This window comes from Stomoxys calcitrans, chromosome 4 (genome assembly GCF_963082655.1).
Source record: "Stomoxys calcitrans chromosome 4, idStoCalc2.1, whole genome shotgun sequence".
NCBI classification, from domain to species: Eukaryota; Metazoa; Arthropoda; class Insecta; order Diptera; family Muscidae; genus Stomoxys; species Stomoxys calcitrans.
Window position 1 is genome coordinate 14,328,215 of NC_081555.1, and position 22,560 is coordinate 14,350,774.

General features: G+C 33.6%; 1 protein-coding gene across 1 annotated transcript in view; it reads right to left on the reverse strand.

The window, feature by feature from the left end:
• The window catches only part of LOC106085775 (uncharacterized), a 177,698-nt gene that overhangs the window by 16,243 nt on the left and 138,895 nt on the right, over positions 1-22,560 (reverse strand). The window contains exon 5 of the mRNA XM_059366654.1: positions 15,619-16,051. The gene's annotated coding sequence lies outside the window, so the exon portion shown is untranslated. The remainder of the gene's footprint in view (positions 1-15,618; positions 16,052-22,560) is intronic.

Consider the following 22,560-nt stretch of genomic DNA (forward strand, 5'->3'; position numbering starts at 1 on the left):
CGAACAGCCAGAGGGACAGACATGGCTAGATCGACTTAGAATGTTAAGACGATCCATAATATATATACTTAATGGGGTCGCAGAGATGTTACAAACGGAACGAGTATGATTGAATGGTTAGTTTAGTACATTACTGGTCTCGAACCTGGGCACAAGGAACAACAGCGAGAGCCGTTGCCGTGGTCTTGTTGGCTTTTGAAGCCATCAATACAACTTCCAACAAATGCACAGAATCATATGTATACCATAGGAGTAGTGTAATAGTGTAGACTAAAAATCTGCCATTACACAAAAAACACATGTATAGGGAAAAGTACAGCTAAAAAACAGCGTTATCGAGAGTAGTTTATGTGGTATTTATATCATAGAGGCGTTTTCGACATAAATTCGCTATATGTATAACATATCAACGTACGGGTCTTTAAGCCTTCACACCTAATATGGCTGGTGAGTAATTGTAACCAAATTACGAAACGCGTCTTAAAGTGTTTGGTGTGTGTTGCGATCTCTGGCTTTCCTTTTCCGATCATAGAGCTCGTCTCGAAAGAGAAACAAACAAAATTGTAAAATTTAATGAAGTTCGCCCTAACAGGCAAAAACTTGAAAATGAAAAAAATCGGCACAGCCCGGCCGGGATTTGAACCTGGGCACAAGGAACAACATCGAGAGCCGTCGCTGTTGTATCTGTCTTTCGAAACCATCACTACAACTCCCAACAGATGCACAGAATCATGTGTATACCCTGGGAGTAGTGTAATTGTGTAGACAAAAAATCTGCTATTACACAAAAACACATGCATTGGGAAAAGTACAGCTAATAGACAGGATTGTCGAGCGTGGTTAATTTGGTATTTATATCATAGAGGCGTTTTCGCAATAAATTCGATATAAGTATAACATTTTCTTTTGGCAACTTTGTTCGTATCCCCCCAAATGAAATTATAACATTGCCTTATACAAAATAATGTAGCTCTCTAATGTCTCTCACACTTACTTCATCCCACTTTGCAAGCCAACATACATATGCAAATAAGCAGCATAGTGTATGAAAGAAAGCCTACGATTGTCTTGCTTTCTTCTCATGGAAATTCCAAAACAATTAACAATACGATCGTCGCACAAATGCTCGCCAACAAAAACAAATCATGTCATTGCTTTCTTTACTAATCAAATGTGGCAAGTCATGATGTCGCGTAATTGCTGTCACTGCATTGGTGTTTGTTCACCAACACTGCGCAACATCCACATAATATGGACATTTGTTGTGTGTGGATTCAGACAAAACATTGAAACTGTTAAAAAATTTATTAAAATGAAGATTTTTCTTAATTTTGTAAGAGTGTGAACTGATTTCTGGGGTATACTAGAGCGGTATACTTGGCTAGGGGAGGGAATTTTCTTTAAATAAGGCGAAAAATTTTAAGGGCTTCATGCAAAACTTTTGTGCCAGAGGTGACCTTTTGGCTGTCATCGGAGTGCTCTTATCAATTGAGTTTACTGCTAGAACCGGGTACCTAAGTGTTACCCAGTCGATCTTCTTCATTGATTTCACAAGCACATTTGATTTCGCACACTACTCTATACCAAAACAATAGCTTACATTGCGCCAAAAACCAAAGCGAGTTGTATGCAGAGTCATAACAAATGATTTTTGTTTACCTGGTGCACAATAGGAACTCAAACTACTTGCAAAACTACAGAGAGTAAATAAAGAGGCATACTAACTTAGTAAGAGTGAGAGAGAGTGGCAGGAAATACAAGAGTAAGATGATATCAATACAGAGAGAGAGAGAGCGAGAGTATGAGTGATATGAATAGGTTGGCTGCTGACAAAGAGGGGAATAATGAGTAGTTTTCATTTATCCATTATACACACATTCACACACTCGCATACAAAGATTTAATGAGTCAGCCATTGCCAGTGTGTGTACACATGGATATTTGCTTGTGTGTTAGTTAATGAGTGCTAAATAAAGCCAACCTTTTGCCAGGGCTTTTCATTTGTAAAGAGGGGTGATTATTTTGCTATTAGTAGTAGCAATGTTGTTGTTGTTGTTTTTCTTCATTATTGCCATGCAAGCTCTCGTGTTGTGTACATGTGGAGGATGTATGGTGCTTTTGCCTTTGTTGTATTTAAGGTGTCGAACATCAGTTGATGTGTGTGTTGGTGTGACTAAATGAGCTTGGCTATATGTATGCGTATAGTATGGTGGCCCAGGCAGCAAGCAGCAGCAGCAGTAAGACAAAAATCGACGAACCAACAAAACCCTTGAACAGCCACACGCACAACCAATAACAAACAAGACAGGGTTCGGCTTTTAATCAATCCACATCACTCTCGGTCTTTATTTTAACTTTTGTCACTCTCTTGATGGCGGCTGTTAATGAGTGGGCAGCACAATAAGACCACAAAAAGCAGCAGCAGCCGCATCAACATCAGCATCGGCCTCAACGAGACAAGCATCAATTGCATATAAATGACTTGTAAAAGGGGAGCAGTAACAGCGCTACACAGCTTTCTATGCCTATGAGAGACGAGTAGGTCGGTTTGACTAATCCCGCTAATTTGTTTCAATTTTTGACATTTACTCTTTTTTCCCCCCCGGTTGATAATATCGTTGTCGTCATCGTCATTGTTGTTGTGTGGTGGGCAAACAGTCACGGCCCCCTTTCCAAGTACATATCTTGTACATTTATTATTTATGGAGATTTACTTTGTGTGGATGGCTGGCTGGTTGAGGATGTTATTGTTATTGGCATTGTTGCTGTTTTTCTGCTGCTCTTGTTGCTTATGTCTGTTGGTTGGTGTTCAGCTGATGTTTGGTATTTGCTCTTGTATCTCCTTTGGTGTCAATTTTGTTGTAGCTTTATTACACTTTTGATACTTAAGTATCGGCAACAGTAACAGCCGCATTTAAGGCAGAGAGCAGAACTGTGACTGCACTCTTATGCACTCACACCAAGTATTGCATTGTTTGCGTGTGTGTGTGCGTTTGTGTATGTTTTGCCGTTGTTTTTCATTAATCTGGCCGAAAAATATGGTTTTGCACTGAAGCGCGACTTAGATGTAGGCATTTAAATCTGACTGGTTTCATAACTCCCCCTCTCCACATGAGCGCACATACACAATAACAAATACTCTGTATGGTCTTCTTTGGGGCTCTGTGTTGCTTTTCCTCCTTCGCAGTTGACTCGGTTGCTATGACTTCGTGGTCGTGTTAATTGTAAAGCATTTTCAATTGAAACAGGTTTTCTTTACCTCGACTCTGTCGTCGACTTTGTCTGTGACTTGGTTTGTTGTTCCTAGCCGTTATTGTGTGTGTGTGTGCTTAAGTGTTGTACGAGGACGTATTGTTCTGGCCGCAGGCAGTTGGTATTGATTGTGGCGTGGGTGAAATTATAATCTGCATAACTTTGTGCATCATTCATTTACACAGTCGAGGGCAAAAAATAGTGGTTGCTTTAGTGTTGGATATTTAATCAGGAGGAGGGCAGAGGGAAATGAAGAATGAATAAACGTAAAATTGGTGTATATAAAATAAGTGAAAATAGAATAAAAAATATATAAATAATATAAATTAAAATAAAAAGGAATAAAATAAAATAAAATATCATAAAATAAAATAAAATAAAATAAAATAAAATAAAATAAAATAAAATAAAATAAAATAAAATAAAATAAAATAAAATAAAATAAAATAAAATAAAAAAAAAAATAAAATAAAATAAAATAAAATAAAATTAAATTAAATTAAATAAATTAAAATAAAATAAAATAAAACAAATAAAAATAATATAAAATAAAATAAAACAAATAAAATACATTAAAATAAAAAATAAAATAAAAAAATAAATAAAAAACAAAATAATTAAATAAAAAATAAAGTAAAAAAAAAGAATAAAATAATCTGAAATAAAATAAACTAAAATAAAAAATTAAAATAATATGAAATCAATTAAAATGAAATAAAATATAATAAAATTAATAAAAATAAAAATAAATTGAAATACAATAAGTAAAAATAAATTAAAATAAAAAAATAAATTAAAATAAAACAAGTAAAGTCGTGCTAAGTTCTGCCGAATCTTAGAAACCTACCACCCTAGATTCTGCTAAAATATAGGAGCTATATCTGGATATACACCGATTTGGACCGTAATTAGGGTAGTTGTTGAAAGTCATAACAGTACACTGTATGCAAAATTTCAGACAAATCTGATTAAAACCGCGACTTGTAAGGGCTCAAGAAGTCAAATCGGGAGATCGGTTTATAAAGGAGCTATATGAGGTCATAGGCAGATTTGGACCGTACCAATTACCGAATGCAAAATTTCAGCCAAATCGGATTAAAACCGCGGCTTGTCAGGGCTCAAGAAGTCAAATCGGGAGATCGGTTTATATTGAAGATATATTAGGTTATAGCCCGATTTGAAGCATACTTGGCACAGTTGTTGGAAGTTATAACAGAACATTACGTGCAAAATTTCGGACAAATCGGATTAAAATAGCGGCTTCAAGGGGCTCAATAAGTAAAATCGGGAGATCGCTTGATATGGGAGCTGTATCAGGTTATAGACCGATTTGGAACGTACTTGGCACAGTTGTTGGAAGTCATAACATAAAACTATATGCTAAATTTCAGCCAAATCGGACAGAAATTGCAGCTTCCGGGGGCGCAAGAAATCAAATCGGGAGATCGGTTTATATTCGACCGCTATGGTGACTTCGACAGACGGACGAACGGACATGGCTAAATCGATTAAGAAGACGATCAAGGTCTCACGGTCTCAGATTAATGTTTTAATGTGTGTTTCATTTGATACCCATATTGTCCTTATCCACTTTTGATTTTGGGTAGTGTTTTTGGGGCAACGGTGGAGGGTCCGTCCCTTCTGTTATCAATAAATTATAAAGCCTATTCCTACTTTCTGACAACATTCGTAATCTACTCCCGAATACCTTTCATTTAAGTCCCATATTGTCTTGATCGTCAAATAAACCTATTTTAAGGGGTTTTGGGGCTGGACGGTCCCTCAGGTACTTGGACCCAACTTTTATTATGAAATTCGTTCTCTACTTTTGAATACCTTTCATTTGAATCCTATATTGTCCCGATCGATCCACTTAAATTTTTGGGTAGTACTTCTGGGGCAAGGGGGAGGGTCCGCCCCCTCCCGACATCAAAAAATAATATAGCCTTCCAGACCAACCTACACAATCTGTGAAAATTTGAAGGTAATCGGTTCAGCCGTTTTTGAATCTATACGAAACAAACAAACAAACCGACAAACAAACACAAATTGAATTTTATATATAAGATTTAACTTCCCTTGCCGATTACTTTTAATCGCGAGTGTACTTTATGCCACGATCCTTTTACGTGGTCGGTTGCAAAAGTTATGATGATACTTCTCATGTAAGGCAAAAAAAAAAAACAATAAAACATGTTGAGGTTTTAAAACACAGATTATGGCACGCATTTTCTGTACTCTTTACAAGTATGTGTAGTGTGTAAAGATCAACACACAGACACACTCAAACAAGGCATAGACTTAGTTCAATACCTTAGCATATGCTGCTATAGGGAAAATCAAGACTTGTTGCTGCTGCTGTTGTTGCTGCATTCGTGGAATTGCAAGGATTTGTAATGCTGCTGCTCAAGTGTTACTTCCACACAGCTACAAGTGTGAGGTGTTAGTTTTTCCTCTGCTAAGGTTACAAGGGGCAGGTGAAAAGGATTTTCGGAATTTTCTATTGTCTTGGCGAAGATGTGCAATTGCTTGCTGGTTTTTGGGGGATTATGAAATTCGAAGAAATCTATTGAATGGTTCAATGAATGTTGGAAAATTGGAAAATGCCATGAATTGCAAGAGGAATTTTTCTTTTCAAATAGGAATGGGAACACAAAAATTGATATTTGAGAAACTGAGGATATTAAACAGCATCAATTGAGATGGATTTTAGTTTAGGGTCTGTGATGATTTTGCATAGAAGCGGTGAGAAGGTAAAAATCTCAGTCTTTCATCGAGAAACTTAACAAAGTGAGGGTGGTAGTGAAGTAAACTCACAAGACTTATAGAAGAGTGGGCCAGGATTCGAACCCAGCCGTTCAGCGTCATAGGCAGACATGCTAACCTCTGCGCCACGGCGACATTTTTACCGATCATACCAATATGAGGTTCCAAGGAAAGATTTTTGAGTGAAATGCGAATTTTATATCCACTTTTGGGACCAAAAGTTTGGTAGGTCGTCTTACCCCATAACACTTCTCAAATAGGATTTACCATGGCAATATGGGACTCGAATAAAACAAATTTGAAAGTACAGCATGCATCCGATAACCTTTTTCATGGTCAAATTTCTAAGTGACTGCCCCAGCGGGCCGACTTCAGCTTGTCTTATATATAAAAATGAATTTGTGTTCGTTTGATCTGTATGGACTCAAAAACGGCTAAACCGATTACCTTGAAATTTTCACAGATTGTGTAGGTTGGTCGGGAAGAAAACATAGGCTATATAATTTTTTGATATCGGAAGGGGAGCGGACCCTCCTCCTTACCCCAAAAGTACTTCTCAAAAATAAAAGTGTACCGATCGGAATAATATGAGACTCAAATGAAAGGTACTTCGCAGAGAAATGATATTTTGGCAAAATTTTCAGAGGAAATAAAATTTTCACAAAAATTTCCCATAGAAAGTAAATATTGACAAAATTTCCCAAAGACTTCCCACAAAAGATTTTTTTTACAAAATTTCCTTTAAAAAACGAAAAGGAAAATCTCTTATACACAAAAAATCTAAATTTCCCATTGGAAATTTTTTTTTTTTAAATTTCCCCTAAAAACGAAAATCTCTTGTACAATCTCTTACACAAAATATCTCTTATACAAAAATTCTCTTATACAAAAAATTTTTTATACAAAATTTCCAATTGGAAAAAAAATTGTTCACAAAATTTCCTAGAGAAATGATATTTTGACAAAATTTTCCAATGACTTCCCACAAAAGATTTTTTTACTAAATTTTCCTTAAAGACGAAAAAGAAAATCTCTTATACACATGAAAAAAAAAAATAAACAACATTTCCCATTGGAGGAGAATATTTTACAAAATTTCCCTAAAAAACGAAAAAGAAAAATCTCTTATACAAAAAATCTCTTATACAAAAAATCTCTTATACAATCTCTTATACAAAAAATCTCTTATACAAAAAATCTCTTATACAATCTCTTATACAAAAAATCTCTTATACAATCTCTTATACAAAAAATCTCTTATACAAAACAACAAAATTTTCCCAAAGTCTTCCCACAAAAGATTTTTTTTACAAAATTTCCCTTAAAAACGAAATGGAAAATCTCTTATACAATTGAAAAAAAATTAACAAAATTTCCCATTGGGAAAGAAATTTTGAGAAAGTTTCCCATAGAAATCAATTTTTGACACAAAATTCTATAGAATCCAAATTTTGACAAAATTTCCTATAGAAATGAAACCTTAACAAAATTTCCCATACAAGGAGGTTTTAACAAAACTTCCCATGCAAAGAAGTTTTGACAAAAATTTCCCATACAAGAAATTTTAACAAAATTTCCCAAAGAAAAACATTTTGACGAAAATTTCTAAGGTATCAAATTTTGTTTATTAAGACCCATAACAAAGAAATTATGACAAAATTTCCTATAGAAATGAAATTTTGACAAAATTTTCTAGAAAGGACATTTGGACAAAATTTTTCATATAAATGAAATTTTGACATAAATTCGCTTAAAAACTTACATTTTCCGTATAAATTAAATTTTGACAACATTTCCCGCATAAAATTTCAATAACTTTTCTTTAACTTATGGCAGACACACATGCAAAAGTGGCCATTAATGTCTTCGCAGTTTCAGAAAAATTATGTCTGCTTTAGTTTCCTTTAACAAAATCTGCGCACAGCAGGATACCATGGGTTTTTTTTCTAAGGAAATCGTTACAGCTTTTTAGCTTAATTTTCACGATTATGTTTGTGGTTGCTGTTGATGTTGTTGTTTGCTGTTTACTTGGTTTGGTTTTTGGTGAATTGAATTTTAAAAGGACACAATAGTTTATGCGAAATGTAATGATAAGTGTGATTTATGTGGAAACCCCATTTTGAATATATTTTTCAACCAGTCAGCCAGCCAGCCAGACAGCCAGCCAACAGTCAGTCAAGCATATAGGCAGTTAGCTAGCTAGCTAGCCATACAGTCAGTCAAACCGCACTTAAAGACAGCCAAAAAGGGAAGGAAAACGCGCGCGCGTACATCTTGTCGTAATTCTCAGAAAGATTTTAAATGTCCATTGTTTTCAAAAAAACAGAGTAAGTGTATGCAGAAGTAGGGACAGACGTATGGATCTGAACATAGGCAGAAGTTGGTAAGCTGAATGTTTGTCTCTCTGCCGGACTGTTGCAACGCATGCTTCCTCCATATACCAAAAAAAAACGTGTGTTCGGCAATCCTAAGGGGATAAATATTTGTAATAATGCCAGGATTTAAAAATAGTTGCTCTGGCTTTGCAACTTCCAATTTGAATTGAATCCATTGTTTTCATCACACGTACATGGTCAATAGCATCACCATGTACCATGCCACCAGGTCCATGGTGATCGGCCTGATCAGTCTACGTAACAAAGCCTTGTGATGCATCAAACTTAAAAGTAAGAAAAATCATTTCAATACCTGAAGTTTAATTAAAATTTTTTTTTTGGTTGTATGAGTGGAAAGCCAAGCAACGCAAAAGCTTCGATGGATGGATGGATGGATAGGCAGCGAGCGGGTCAATGGTATTGGATGCTTTGGCGGGCTGAGGAGCAACATTGAGAAATCCCCCTCAAAGAATGGACATCATTAAAATGATGCTCAAAAAGTGGCTACGCGGCTGCAGCGAGTGTTGGCTATTTTTGTTGCCCCTTCCTTCCTCCTCTGCTGGCCAAGATTTGTAATAAATCGTTGGCTTTTATGCATATTCTTTGTATCCATTTGGCCAAGTGCGGTGCGGTGCGGTGGTTTGGTTCGCCAGTGTTATTTTTTCCCCTAACAACATCACCTTGACACTAAACCACCACAGCCAGTTGCCCAAACAATACCCATGGTGATCTGTGGCAACAACAATAACAACAACAAGAAAAAAACAGCATCTTCATCATCATCATCATCATGGTCGTCATTGGCAACAACATCATCGGCAGAAAATGGCCAGGAATTAAAACTATTCAATTGTTCTTTTGCTGGCCCTATAATCGATTGATCCCTCGAGTGTTATGCTGATCGTGGCTGCGTTCATCCATTTCTACACCTCAACACAGTGGCTCAAAGACAAAAGACCAAAAAAAGCAAGAAATCAAAAAAAAACAATGATTATAAAAAAAATTTTGAAAAATTTCCCCTTTAATTGCAAATTTTTATTTCAGTAGGAAACTTCCCTGTTTGTTAAAAAAATTTGGTCGATATTTCATTTCTGTAGGAAATTTTGTCACAATTTTATTTTTTTGGAAAAAATTTCCTTTCTTTGGGATATTTGTGAAAATTTCCTTTTTATGGGAAATTTTGTGAAAATTTCCCTTTGAGGGGAAATTTTGTGAAAATTTCCCTTTTACGGGAAATTTTGTAAACATTTAATTTCTATGTGAAATTTGTGAAAATTTCACTTCTATGGGAATTTTTTTTTCCAAATTCTCGTTTGTGGAGGAAATTTTGTCGAAATTCCATTTTCATTTCTATAAATTTTTTTTTTTTAAATTTTATTTCGATAGGTAATTTTGTAAAAATATTTTGTCAAAATTTACTTTCTAAAGGACATTTTCTTAATATTTCCCCTTTTGTATAGAAAATTTTGTCAATATTTTCTTATGTGGGATATTTTGTTAAAAATTCATTTTATGGGAAATTGTTTCAAAATTTCATTTCTATAACAAATTTTGTCCCATTTTGTTTAGTATGCGAAATGTTGTCAACATTTTTTGTATATAGGAATTTTGTCAAAATTTCCCTTTTTATTTAGAAAATTTTGTCGACATTGCTTCCTATGCGAAATTTTTTCCAAATTTCATTTTCATAGGAAATTTTGTTAAAATTTCATTTTCATAGGAAATTTTGTTAAAATTTCATTTCGATTGGAAATTTTATCAAAATTCAATTTTTGTAGGAAATTTGTTAAAATTTCCTTTCTGTGGGAAATTTTGTGAAAATTTCCTTTCCATGGGAATTTTTGTGAAAATTTCCTTTTCATGGGAATTTTAGTGTAAAAAACCTTTCAGTGGTAAGTTTTGTGAAAATTTCCTTGTATGGGAAATTTTGTAAATTTTCCCTTTTTGTATGGAACATCTTATCAATATTTCCGTGTGTGGGCAATTTCGTCAAAATTTCACTTCCATAGGAAATTTTTCAAAATTTCATTCCCATTGGAAATTTTGTCAAAATTTCATATCTAGAGGAAAAGTTCATTTCCATAGGAAATTTTGTCAAAATTTCATTTAAATGGGAAATTTTGTCAACATTTCATTTAAATGGGAAATTTTGTCAAAATTTCATTTAAATGGGAAATTTTGTCAAAATTTCATTTCTATAGGAAATTTTGTCACTACTCATTTCTATAGGAAATTTTTTCAAAATATGTCCGATTTAGTGGTTTTTTGGGAGTGGGGAGGCGTCAAAGACACTTTTTCCCGAATATTGATATCAGATTCATGGTTTACTCTTAAAGACCTTCCATTTGAGCCCCATATTATTTGGGTCGTTAATTTGTCCTCTTTTGGGGGGTGTTTATAGGGAGGGGCGGCCCCCCAAACACTTGCTCCTACATTTGGATATCAGATTTGTATTCTTCACCCAAATACCTTTCATTTAGGACCCATATTGCCATGGTCAGTAAATAAGTCCTGTTTGGGAGGTGTTTTTGAGAAGGGGTGGATTGGTATTCTATTCGCAAATACCTTTTATTTGAGTCCCATATTGCCATGGTCGGTAAAAATGTCCGATTTGGGGGTGTTTTAGGGGCTGGGGTGGTCCCCCAAACACTTCGTCTAACAATTGGATATCAGAAGCATTTTCTACTCTTAAATACCTTTCATTTGAGTCCCATGTTGTCATGATTGGTTTTTATATATATTTGCTAGGTTTTGGGGGTGGGGCGTCCCCCCTAGGTAGGCACCCCATCCGAAATTTGTATACCAAATTTTTGTTTTTAGGTTATTATAAGAGAGCGCACGAAATTTCGCTTAAATAGCACCAGCCATCTGCGTAATCAGGCGTTTCTGAAAATTAGGGTAAGGAGGAGGGTACGATCCCCTTCAGATATCAAAAAATTAAGTACCCTATTTTCACCTCGGGTCCATAGAGCACCATATGCTAAAATTTCAAGAAAATCGGTTCAGTCGTTTACGAGTCTATACGGAATACACAAACAGCTAAACCGATAAATAAACACATATTGATTTTTATACCCACCAACATAGGATGGGGGGTCATACTAATTTCGTCATTCCGTTTGAAGCACCTCGAAATATTCGTCTGAGACCCTACAAAGTATTCTTGACGGTAATGAAATTTTAAGTCGATCAAGCCATGTCCGTCCGTCCGTCTGTCGAAATCACGATAGCGCTTGGACACATAAAGCTAGCCGCTTGATGTAGGTCGTAGGAGATTGCAATTGGGCCATATCGGTTCAGATTTAGATATAGCTCCCATATAAACCGATCTCCCGATTAGACTTCTTGAGCCCAGGAAGCTGCAATTTTTGTCCGATTAAGCTGAAATTTTGCACATAGCGTTTTGTTGTAACTTTCAACAACTGTGTCAAGTTCGGTTCAAATCGGTCTATAATCTGATATACCTCCCATATAAACCGATCTCCCGATTTTAATTCTTAAGCCCATGGAAGCTGTAATTTTTGTCCGATTAAGCTGAAATTTTGCACATAGTGTTCTGTTATGACTTTCAACAACTGTGTCATGTTCGGTCTAAATAGGTCTATAACCTGATATAGCTGCCATGTAAACCGATCTGGGATCTTGACTTCTTGAGCCACTAGAGGGCGCAATTCTCCTCCGATTTGGCTGAAATTTAGCATGAAGTGTTTTGTTATGACATCCAACAATTGCGCTGAGTATGGTTCAAAACGGTCTTATAACCTGATATAGCTGCCATATAAACCGATCTTGGATCTTGACTTGTTGAGCCACTAGAGGGCGCAATTCTCATCTGATTTGGCTGGATGATTTTTTTGTGATAATTTTTTTTTGTTGGCGATTTTTTTCTTTACTTTACAAAATTTTGTTAAAATTTAATTATTTGGTAGTTTTTGTTGATAAACTTTTTGCCTCTCTTGTAAATTCTGTATTAAATTCTGTTTTTTTTTTTTTATAGGAATTTTTGAACATCTTCATCCCTCCACTGTGCCATTCGTCTAACCAAGCTGATGAGCGGCCTTAACATCCATACTTTCGATGAATGCATATGGCTTGAATTAGGCTTTGGATATTGTTTTGGATTATTTTTCTCCATTGATTTGTCTGAGTGTGCGTGTGTATAGTGAGTTTGGATGGAAAACTCTTGGGATGAGTTTCGGACCCAGTGAGTGAGCGAGTGAGTATCTCTTTTTTAAGTGGAATATCATCTAAAGTTAATGTAAATATGTATTATTATACCATAATACTTTTTAAGCTTATCGCGTCGATGTTTTTGTTGTTGTTGCTGTTTTTGTGCAGTGATTATTGTTGTTGGTTTTGTTTTGGGTATTATCTTTATAAGGTTGGTGTTGTTAGTGTTGTTGCATTCATTCCATTATAATTGCAATAATAACGCGCTAAGAGTACAATAAGATACAGTCTCCGGCAAAATATTGGGAAAGTAGAGAAGAATAATGAAGAGGGAAAAATGTATATTAAAATATATTTTTATGTTAGAAAAACAAAAAATTTCAATTAAAATCCCAATGTAATTGGAAAAATTATTGGGGGGCAAGAATTTATATAAGAAATTTATAAAAATAATATTTCATAAAATAATTAAAATTATTTCATTAAAAAAAATAAAATTAAATGAAACAAAAATTATAAAATTAAAAAATAAAAAATTAATAAATAATATAAAAAAAATTAAAAAGAAAATTTAAAAATAAAAACAAATTTTAAATATTTTAATATTTAAAAAAAAAATTAAATGCTAAATTTAAGAAAAAATAATTAAAAAAGTTCTTTGAAGAGAAGATTTTTTTATATAAATTAAATCTGCTTGTAGATAAAATTCCAAAATAAAAAAAAAAATTAAAAAAAAAATAAAAAAATATAAAAAATAAATTAAAAAAAAAATTAAAAAAATTATGAGAAAAAAATTTAAGAAAACACATTTATAAGAAACTTAAAAAAAATGTTCATACAAAATTCAAAGAATTTGGAGATCTTAATAAAATTGGCATTTAGAAACAAATTTCAAAATTAAAAAAAAAATTAAAATTTAAAAAAATAATTTTAAAAATTGAAAAAAATAATTTTAAAAATTAAAAATAAATTTAAAGAACATTAAAAAAAAAAAAATAAAAAAAAAAAATGTTAAACAAAAATTAAAAACAAAATTTAAGAAAAAAGTTAAAAAAGTTCTTTGAGGAGAAGATTTTTTTTATTTTAGAAAACTACGTCTTTACAAGCTTCAAAAACTTCCTTGACACTTGAAATTTTTAAATTAAAAATTGATGGAAAAATTCAAAATTTTTTGAAAAAATCAAAATTCGAAAAAATATGGTAAAATTGATAGCAAAGCTAAAGTTTTTTAAAAATATGGTTCTCGTTTGACGTTTGGAGATCTATAATAATAAGTTCTGCTTTAAGATAATAAATTCCGCTTTTAGATAAAATTCCAAAAAAATTAAAAAAAAAAATGTAAAAAACTATATATATTTAAAAATTTAAAAAAATCTGCTATATAAAGTCTGCTTTCAAATAAATTCCAAAAAATTAGAAAAAAATTTTAAAATTAAACGAACAAAATTTTAAAAAATTAAAATTTTTTTTTTAAAAAAATTAAAAATTTTTTTTTTAAAAAAATTAAAAATTTTTTTTTTAAAAAATTAAAATTTTTTTTTTAAAAAATTTTAATTTTTTTTTTTAAATTAAAAAAAAAATTAACTCAAAATTTGAATAATTTGGAGATTTAATTAAAATATGCATATAGAAAAAAATTCCAAAATTAAGAAAAAAATTTAAAAATTTAAATTAAATTAAAAATAAGAAAAAAATTAAAAAAAATTCTTTGAAGAGAATTTCTATTTTTAATTTCAGAAAACTACGTCTTTTAAAAACTTACTTGAAACTTGAAAAATTTAAATTAAAAAAAAAAATTAATTTTTGATGGAAAAATTAAAAATTTATTTAAAAAAATTCAAAATTCGAAGAGAAAAATGCAAAAATTTGATAGCAGAACTAAAGTTTTTTAAAAATAGGGTTCTACTTTCACGTTTAGAGTTCTAAATAAAATCTGCTTATAGATATAATTCCAAAAAAAAAAAAAAAATAAAAAAACCTTAAAAAAATTAAAAAAAAAAAAAAATTTTAAAATTCTAAAAAAAAACTTTTAAAAAATAACAAAAATAAAATGTACACAAAATTCGAGGAATTAGGAGATCTAAATAACATCAGCATTTAGAAGAAAATTCAAAAATTAAAAAAAAAATATAAATTAAAAAAAATTACACATAGTTAGAAGAATTTGGAGATCTAAATAAAATTAGCAATTAAAAAAAATTCCAAAATTAAAAAAAAAAACTTTTAAAAAATAAAAAAAAAAATTTAAAAAAATTAATGAAAAGTAAAAAAAAAATTAAATTTTTCAAAAAAAAAAAAAAATAAAAAACGTCCATGAAGAGAAGATTTTTTTTTAATATCAGAAAACTACGCTTTTACAAGCTTTAAAAACTTACTTGACACTTGAAAAATTTAAATTAAAAAAAAAAACAAAATTTTATGGGAAAATCCAAAATTTATTGAAAAAATTCAAAATTTGAAGAAAAAAATGCAAAAATTGATAAAAAAGCTAAAAAAAAATAAAATTTACACAAAATTCGAAGATAGGAGATCTAAATAAAATCTGCATTCAGAAAAAAATTCCAAAATTAAAAAAAAATATATAAAAATTAAAAAATATAACACAAAATTTAAAGAATTTGGTGATCTAAATAAAATTTGCAATTATAAAAAAATTCCAAAATAAAAAAAAAGTTTTGAAAAATGAAAAAAAAAAATTAAAAAACGTCCATGAAGAGACGATTTTTTTAATATCAGAAAACTACGCCTTTACAAGCTTTAAAATCTTACATGACACCTGAAAAATTCAAGTTAAAAAAAAATTAAAATTTTACTTGACACTTTTACATAGTAATGTTTAGATATATATGGAAAACTTGTCATTAAAATTTAGCTGACTTCTTTACAACCTCCTTTAATTTAGATGATTTTTCCTTGCTGCCATACTATTTTTGCCTGAGACTGTTTCAAATTACATCTCTACTGCCCACATACATACATCCATTCAGAACAACACATTTTTTAGGACTACTACTACTACTACTACTGGCTAGTACTAGGAATAACTCCTACTTACCGCATATAAAGTATATGATTATTTTATGGTACATCAAGAGATTGCATATGTCCATCGACGTGTCCTCCAGACACTCACGTTACTTGTGTTGACTTCCTTTATAATTTTTGCTTGCGAGAGTATAAGAGTGTGTGTGTGTGTGTGTGAGTATTTGGTGTGGGGGGAATTTTCTTAAATACAATTATATTCTAGTTTAGTTTCGTTTTGGTTGTTTTCCTTTTTTTTTAGTAATTTTTTGTAGTTTACTACAGTTTGAGTCTGCAGAATAGGAACTTTTGTAGTTTGGGGTTTTTTTTGGTTTGCGAGGAATGAATCTTTGATTCTACTTCTTCTTGTTTGTGTTTATTTACGATCCGCCATTTTGTTGGGGGCGATATGATGTCACAACGTTTTGAGTTGTATTATGGTTTAAATAGGAACATTTGGTGTTAATCTGTAAAGAGAGGTTTAAGACGGAGAAAAAAATTTTAGGAAGAAACCTCCAAAAAATTACGTTTGGTCAAAATTTTAATTGTATAGGAATTTTTGTCAACATTTCAATTCTATAGAAAAATGTGTAAAAATTTTATTTCCTTTTGAATTTTTATTTATTTTTTTTTAAGGAAATTTTGTGACAAGTGATTCTTATACCATCCACTATAGGATGGGCGTATACTAATTTCGTCAATTCGTTTGTAACACATTGAAATATTGATCTGAGACCTAACCTAAAGTATATATATTCTTGATCTTCTTGACATTCCAAACCGATTTAGCCATGTCTGTCCATCTGTCCTTCTGTCCGCTTGTCTGTCTGTCGAAAGCACCTTAACTTTCGAAGGAGTTAAGCTAGCCATTTGAAAATCAGCACAAATACTTCCTTAGTGTAGGTCGGTTGGAATTGTAAATTGGGCAAATCGGTCCATGCTTTGAAATAGCTGCCATATAAACCGATCACCAGATTTGACTTCTAAGGCCTTTAGATGGAGCAGTTACCATCCAATTTGCCTGAAACTAAAGTTTAGCTGTAGCCTGGTATAGCTCCCACATAAACCCATCGCCCCATTTGAATCCTTGAGCCTCTAGGGGACGCAATTATTTGGCTGAAATATAAAACTCGATCCCTCGATTTAAGGTCATGTGCCCATAAAAGGCGTATTTTTGTCCCATATCGCTGAAATTTTGGATAGCGAGTTGTGTTAGGCTCCCCGATATCTCTGTTCAATACGGCCCAGTTCGGTATAAAATTAGATATATATGCCATATAAACCGATCTCCCGATTCAAGTACTAAGGACTTTATTATTCAATTTTGATGAAATTTGACACGGTGTGCTGTGTTAAGCCCTTCGACAGATCAGTCTATATTTAGATATAGTTGCTATATATACCGATCTCCCGATTTAAGGTCGTGGACCTATAAAAGTCATATTTATTGCCCGATTTCGCTGAAATTCGGCACTGAGAACCCTGTTAAACTCTTCGATATTTATGCCCTGTATGGTTTAGATCGGTCTATATTTGGATATAGCGATCTTCCGATATAAGTTCTTAGGCCCATAGGTTGGGTTAGGTTGAAAAGCCCCATGTCTCTATGGACATAGACCTAAGGCAGCAGTCGGCGTGTTGTGCGCTCTAAATACCAAAAAAGTAACCTCGAAAAAAAAAATGTAAGTATCCCGGCCGAACTTAATGCCTTTTTATACCCACCACCATAGGATGGGGTAGATGAGTCATTCCTTCTGTAACACCTCGAAATATTCCTCTAAGGACCCATAAACAATAACTGTGCCAATTACGGTCCAAATAAGTCTTTAACCTGGCATAGGTCCAATAAAAACCGTGTCTCGTCCGTGCGTCTGTCGTTCTGTCGAAATCATGATACCGGACGAACGCGTAAAGCTTGAAATTTTGCACACATACTTACTATTGATGTATGTCGGGATTGCAAATGGGCCATATCGGTTTACATTTAGATATAGCTCCCATATAATCTTTCCTTAAGGGAAGGATAGTTTTAGTACCCTTTCCTTAAGGGAAGGATTGTATCAGTACCCTTTCCTTAAGGGAAGCGTAGTTTAAGTATCATTTCCTTAAGGGAATGGTAGTTTTAGTACTCTTTCCTTAAAAGAAGGGTAGCTTTAGCACCCTTTCCTTAAAGAAAGGGTAGTTTTAGCAAAATTGCAAATTTTGCCCATAAACATTCCACTAAGGAACAGAGGCAAACTTCTCACATATTAATGAGTGCTGTCCGATTCAAGTTTAAGCTCAACGATAATGGGCCTCCTTTTTATAGCCGAGTCCGAACGGCGTGCCGCAGTGCGACACCTCTTTGGAGAGAAGTTTTACATGGCATAGTACCTCATGAATGTTGCCAGCATTAGGAGGGGAAAACCACCGCTGAAAATTTTTTTCTGATGGTCTCGCCAGGATTCGAACCCAGGCATTCAGCGTCATAGGCGGACATGCTGACCTTTGCGCTACGGTGGCCTTCAGGGTAGTTTCGGTACCCGTTCCTTAAGGGAAGGGGAAGTTTTGGTACCCTTTCCTTAAGGGAAGGGGTAGTTTTAGTACCCTTTTCTTTGGGAAAGGGTAGTTTTGATACCCTTTCCATAGGGGAAGGGTAGTTTTAGTACCCTTTCCTTAATGGAAGGGTAGTTTTAGTACCTTTCCTTAAGGGAGGGGTAGTTTTAGAGCCCTTTCCTTATGAGAATGGTTGTTTTAGTAGCCTTTCTTTGAGGGAAGGGTAGTTTATGTACCCTTTCCTTAAAGGAAGGGTAGTTTATGTACCCTTTCCTTAAAGGAAGGGTAGTTTTGGTACTCTTTCCTTTAGGGAAGGGGTAGTTTTAGTACCCTTTCCTTAAAGGAAGGGGTAGTTTTGGGATCCTTTCCTTAAGGGATGGGTAGTTTTGATACCCTTTTCATAGGGGAAGGGTAGTTTTAGTACCCTTTCCATAGGGGAAGGGTAGTTTTAGTACCCTTTCCATAGGGGAAGGGTAGTTTTAGTACCCTTACCTTAATGGAAGGGTAGTTTTAGTACCTTTCCTTAAGGGAAGGGTAGTTTTAGAACCTTTCCTTAAGGGAAGGGTAGTTTTAGAGCCCTTTCCTTAAGGGAATGGTTGTTTTAGTACCCTTTCCTTAAGGGAAGGGTAGTTTTTTACCCTTTCCTTAAGGGAAGGGTAGTATTAGTACCCGTTCATTAAGGAAACGGTAATTTTATTACCCGTTTCTTAAGGGAAGTGTAGTTTTAGTACCCTTTCCTTTGGGGAAGGATAGTTTTAGCACCCTTTCCTTTGGGAAAGGCTAGTTGTAGTACCCCTTCTTTTGGGAAAGCTGAGTTATAGTATCCTTTTTAGAGCGCACAACAAGCCGATTACTGGCTTAGGTGTATGTCCATAGTGGCATGGGGCGGATTAATATCTGCACCCTCTTTTTAACCTAACCTAACCTATAGTACCCTTTCCTTAAGGAAGTAAATAGTTTTAGTACCCTTTCTTTTGGAGAGTGTAGTTTTAGTACACTTTCCGTTGGGAGAGGGTAGTTCTAATACTCTTTCAATTGAAGAAGAGTAGTATTCCTTTGGGAAGGGTAGTTTTATTATTCTTTCCTTTGGGGAAGGGTATTTGTAGTACCCTCTCCATGGGGAAGGGTAGCTTTGGTACCGTTTCCTTTGGCGAAGGGTAGTTTTAGTACCCTTTCCCTTGGGGAAGGGTATTTTGGGTAACCTTTCTCTTGCGGAAGGGTTGTTTTAGTACTTTTTCCTTTGCGGAAGGGGAAAGGAACCAAAAATAGTTCCTTTTCCTTTGGGAAAAGGTGTTTTAATACCATTTCTTTTGGGAAAGGGTGGTTTTAGTACCTTTTCCTTTGGGGAAGGGAAGTAATTTGGGTAACCTTTCCTTTGGGGAAGAGTAGTTTTAGTACCTTTTCCTTTGGGAAGGGTAGTTTTAGTACCCTTTCCCTTAGGGAAGGGTATTTTGGGTAACCTTTCATTTGCGGAAGGGTAGTTTTAGTACCCTTTCCTTAATTGAATGGTAGTTTTAGTATCCTTTCCTTAAGAATAGGCAAGTTTTAGTATCCCTTCCTTAATGGAATGGTAGTTTGATTACCCTTTCATTGAGGAAAGGGAAGTTTTAGTACCCTTTCCCATGGGGAATGGTAATTTGGGTAACCTTTCTTTTGCGAAAGGGTAATTTTAGGACCCTATCCCTTAGGGAAGGGTAGTTTTAGTACCCTTTCCTTTGGGTTAGGGTAGTTTTAGTACCCTTTCCCTTGGGGAAGGGTATTTTGGGTAACCTTTCCTTTGCGGAAGGGTAGTTTTAGTACTCTTTCCTTTGCGGAAGGGTAGTTTTAATTCCCTTTCCTTTGGGGAAGGATAGTTTTAGTACCCTTTCCCTTGGGGAAGGGTAATTTGGGTAAACTTTCCTTTGCGAAAGGGTAATTTTATGACCCCTTCCCTTAGGGAAGGGTAGTTTAAGTATCCTTTCCTTTGGGTAAGGGTAGTTTAAGTACCCTTTCCCTTGGGGAAGCGTAGTTTTAGTACCCTTTCCTTTGGGTAAGGTTAGTTTTAGTATCCTTTCCTTTGGGGAAGGCCTTAGGGATGTATAGTTCATGTAACCTTTCCTTTGGGAAAGGGTAGTTTTTGGTACCATTTCCTTTGGGGAAAGCTAGTTTTGGTACCCATTCCTTTGGGGAAGGCTAGTTTTGGTACCCTTACTTTGGGAAAGTGTAGTTTTAGTACCCTTTCTTTGGGAAAAGGTAGTTTAAGTAACCTTTCCGTTGGGGAAGTATAGTTTCTGTAACCTTTCCTTTGGGAAAGGATAGTTTTGGTACCATGTCCTGTGGGGAAGGATAGTTTTGGTACCCTTTCCGTTGGGTAGGATAGTTTTGGTACCCTTACTTTGGGAAAGTGTAGTTTTAGTACCCTTTCTTTGGGAAAGGATAGTTTAAGTAACCTTTCCGTTGGGGAAGTATAGTTTCTGTAACCTTTTCTTTGGCGAAGGATAGTTTTGGTACCCTTTCCTCTGGGTAAGGGTTGATTAGGTAGAGAATGGGCAAAATATGGAACTAGCAATAAATAAATCTCTCTGTTCATATATATTGGAACCAATATAGTGTTTATTTTCGCAGCATATTTTTCGCTACCAATTATTGACAGATTTCCTTACTGAAAAATTTATTATTCCTTAAAAACTCTTCTTTTACCTACATGATATCTTTTTTGAGAAATTAATTTTTTTTAGACGGTAAAGTTAAGTGGATCCTAGTCATGCTTAGTATGAACATTATTCCATTTTTAGGCTATGCAGTGTAATTTAAATACATCTTTTGCATAAAACACTAAAAAAGTTCAAATGGAAAATTTTAGAAATTGATCTTTTCCATTTCATTTTATTTTTGTATACCCAACCCCCTTTTGTTTTACCCCAAATAGCACTCACAAGTAAAGAAGTAACCCTCAGTGTTGTGGATGACAGATTTAATTAAAGCTTTGGTCACTTTCAATTAAATTGAAAAATAAGACTAAAGTGTGTGGTTAAAAAAAGAGAGACAAGATGTTAAGTTTTCCAACTGCTGTAACTAAAACAGTGGTCAAGTCCTGTTAAAAAAAAAACTTTAAACTAATTTTTAAGAAAAACTTTTTTTAATCATCTTGAATGTTTTTTTAGTTTTATTTTCCTATTTTAATTAAAAAAAAATATTTTTTTAAAATTTTAAAAATATTTTAATTTTTATATTTTTATCTTTTTTTATATTTTTTTTATTTTGTTTAATGGAATTTTTTCAAAATCTTCCAGCTCGAGATCATATTGGGTTGCCCAAAAAGTAATTGCGGATTTTTCATATAGTCGGCGTTGACAAAGTATATTTGATTAAAGTTCATTCTAAGTTTTATTAAAAATGCATTTACTTTCTTTTAAAAAACCCGCAATTACTTTTTGGGCAACCCAATATTTAATGCTTTCTATTTAATGAATAGCATAGCAAAGAAATTAAAAAATTTGAGCAACTGTGTGTTGTTATTCAAAACACTTTGACTGGCTAGTGTATCATGATTTCTGTTACGCCATGTAACTTCATCAGCACTTTTGTCAATTGTCTTTGACATTCCCAAAGACAATTGAGCATGGTGTAGGGCACGCTTTTGTTTTGAAACAGGGCTCAATAAGTCCTCCAACTCTCTATTACTACCTTCTGTTTCCTTAACCCCCTTTCCACAGTCCCCTTTTTCTTAATCTTGCCCTGCCAATTTGCTAAAGAATTGCAATTTGGACATTTGCCAAGTCACCCCAAACAACATTCCCAACCCATCATCCCCTCTTTTTTCATCAACTACCCATATGTACGATTAAGTGTTTTTAGCTTCTGTACTTATTGTCATTCTTTAATGTCCGTTGTTTTTCTTCTTTGACATTTTACAAGTGAGTTTTCCTTTGTGGAGTTTCCGTTTTTTATAAACTTCCATTTTCCAGCTCTCTTAACTTCTATCTTAATTGCTGTTAACCAACTACAAATACAACAGACAAAACGTAAACTTGGTTAAGACTTTAGCAGATGACATTTAAGATTAGAACGAACCCTAAAAAAACAAAAACAACAAACAATCGAACAACATCCAAAGCGGAAACCGGAAACCAATCAACATCATCAACACAAACTTAAACTCTGCAAGTGAAACTTTAGTTTTCAACACTTCATACTATAACAACACCGTTTTGGTGTGGTGTTTTTCTGGTATTCTTCTTTTAAAGAGATTTTCGGCTTTATGTACCAAAATCCCTGGAAATTTCAGCGCCAGAATTTACCATTGGTGAGAAGTGAGAAAAATCCAAAGATACCATTGGGTAAAAAAGTGATGAAAGTCCTTGATAATTGATAATTAAAGATGGGAATTAATTCCTAAGACCTGGAATTAATCTAAAGGAGGTAAAAGGAAATAAAAAGAAAATAAACCAAAAAATTAAAA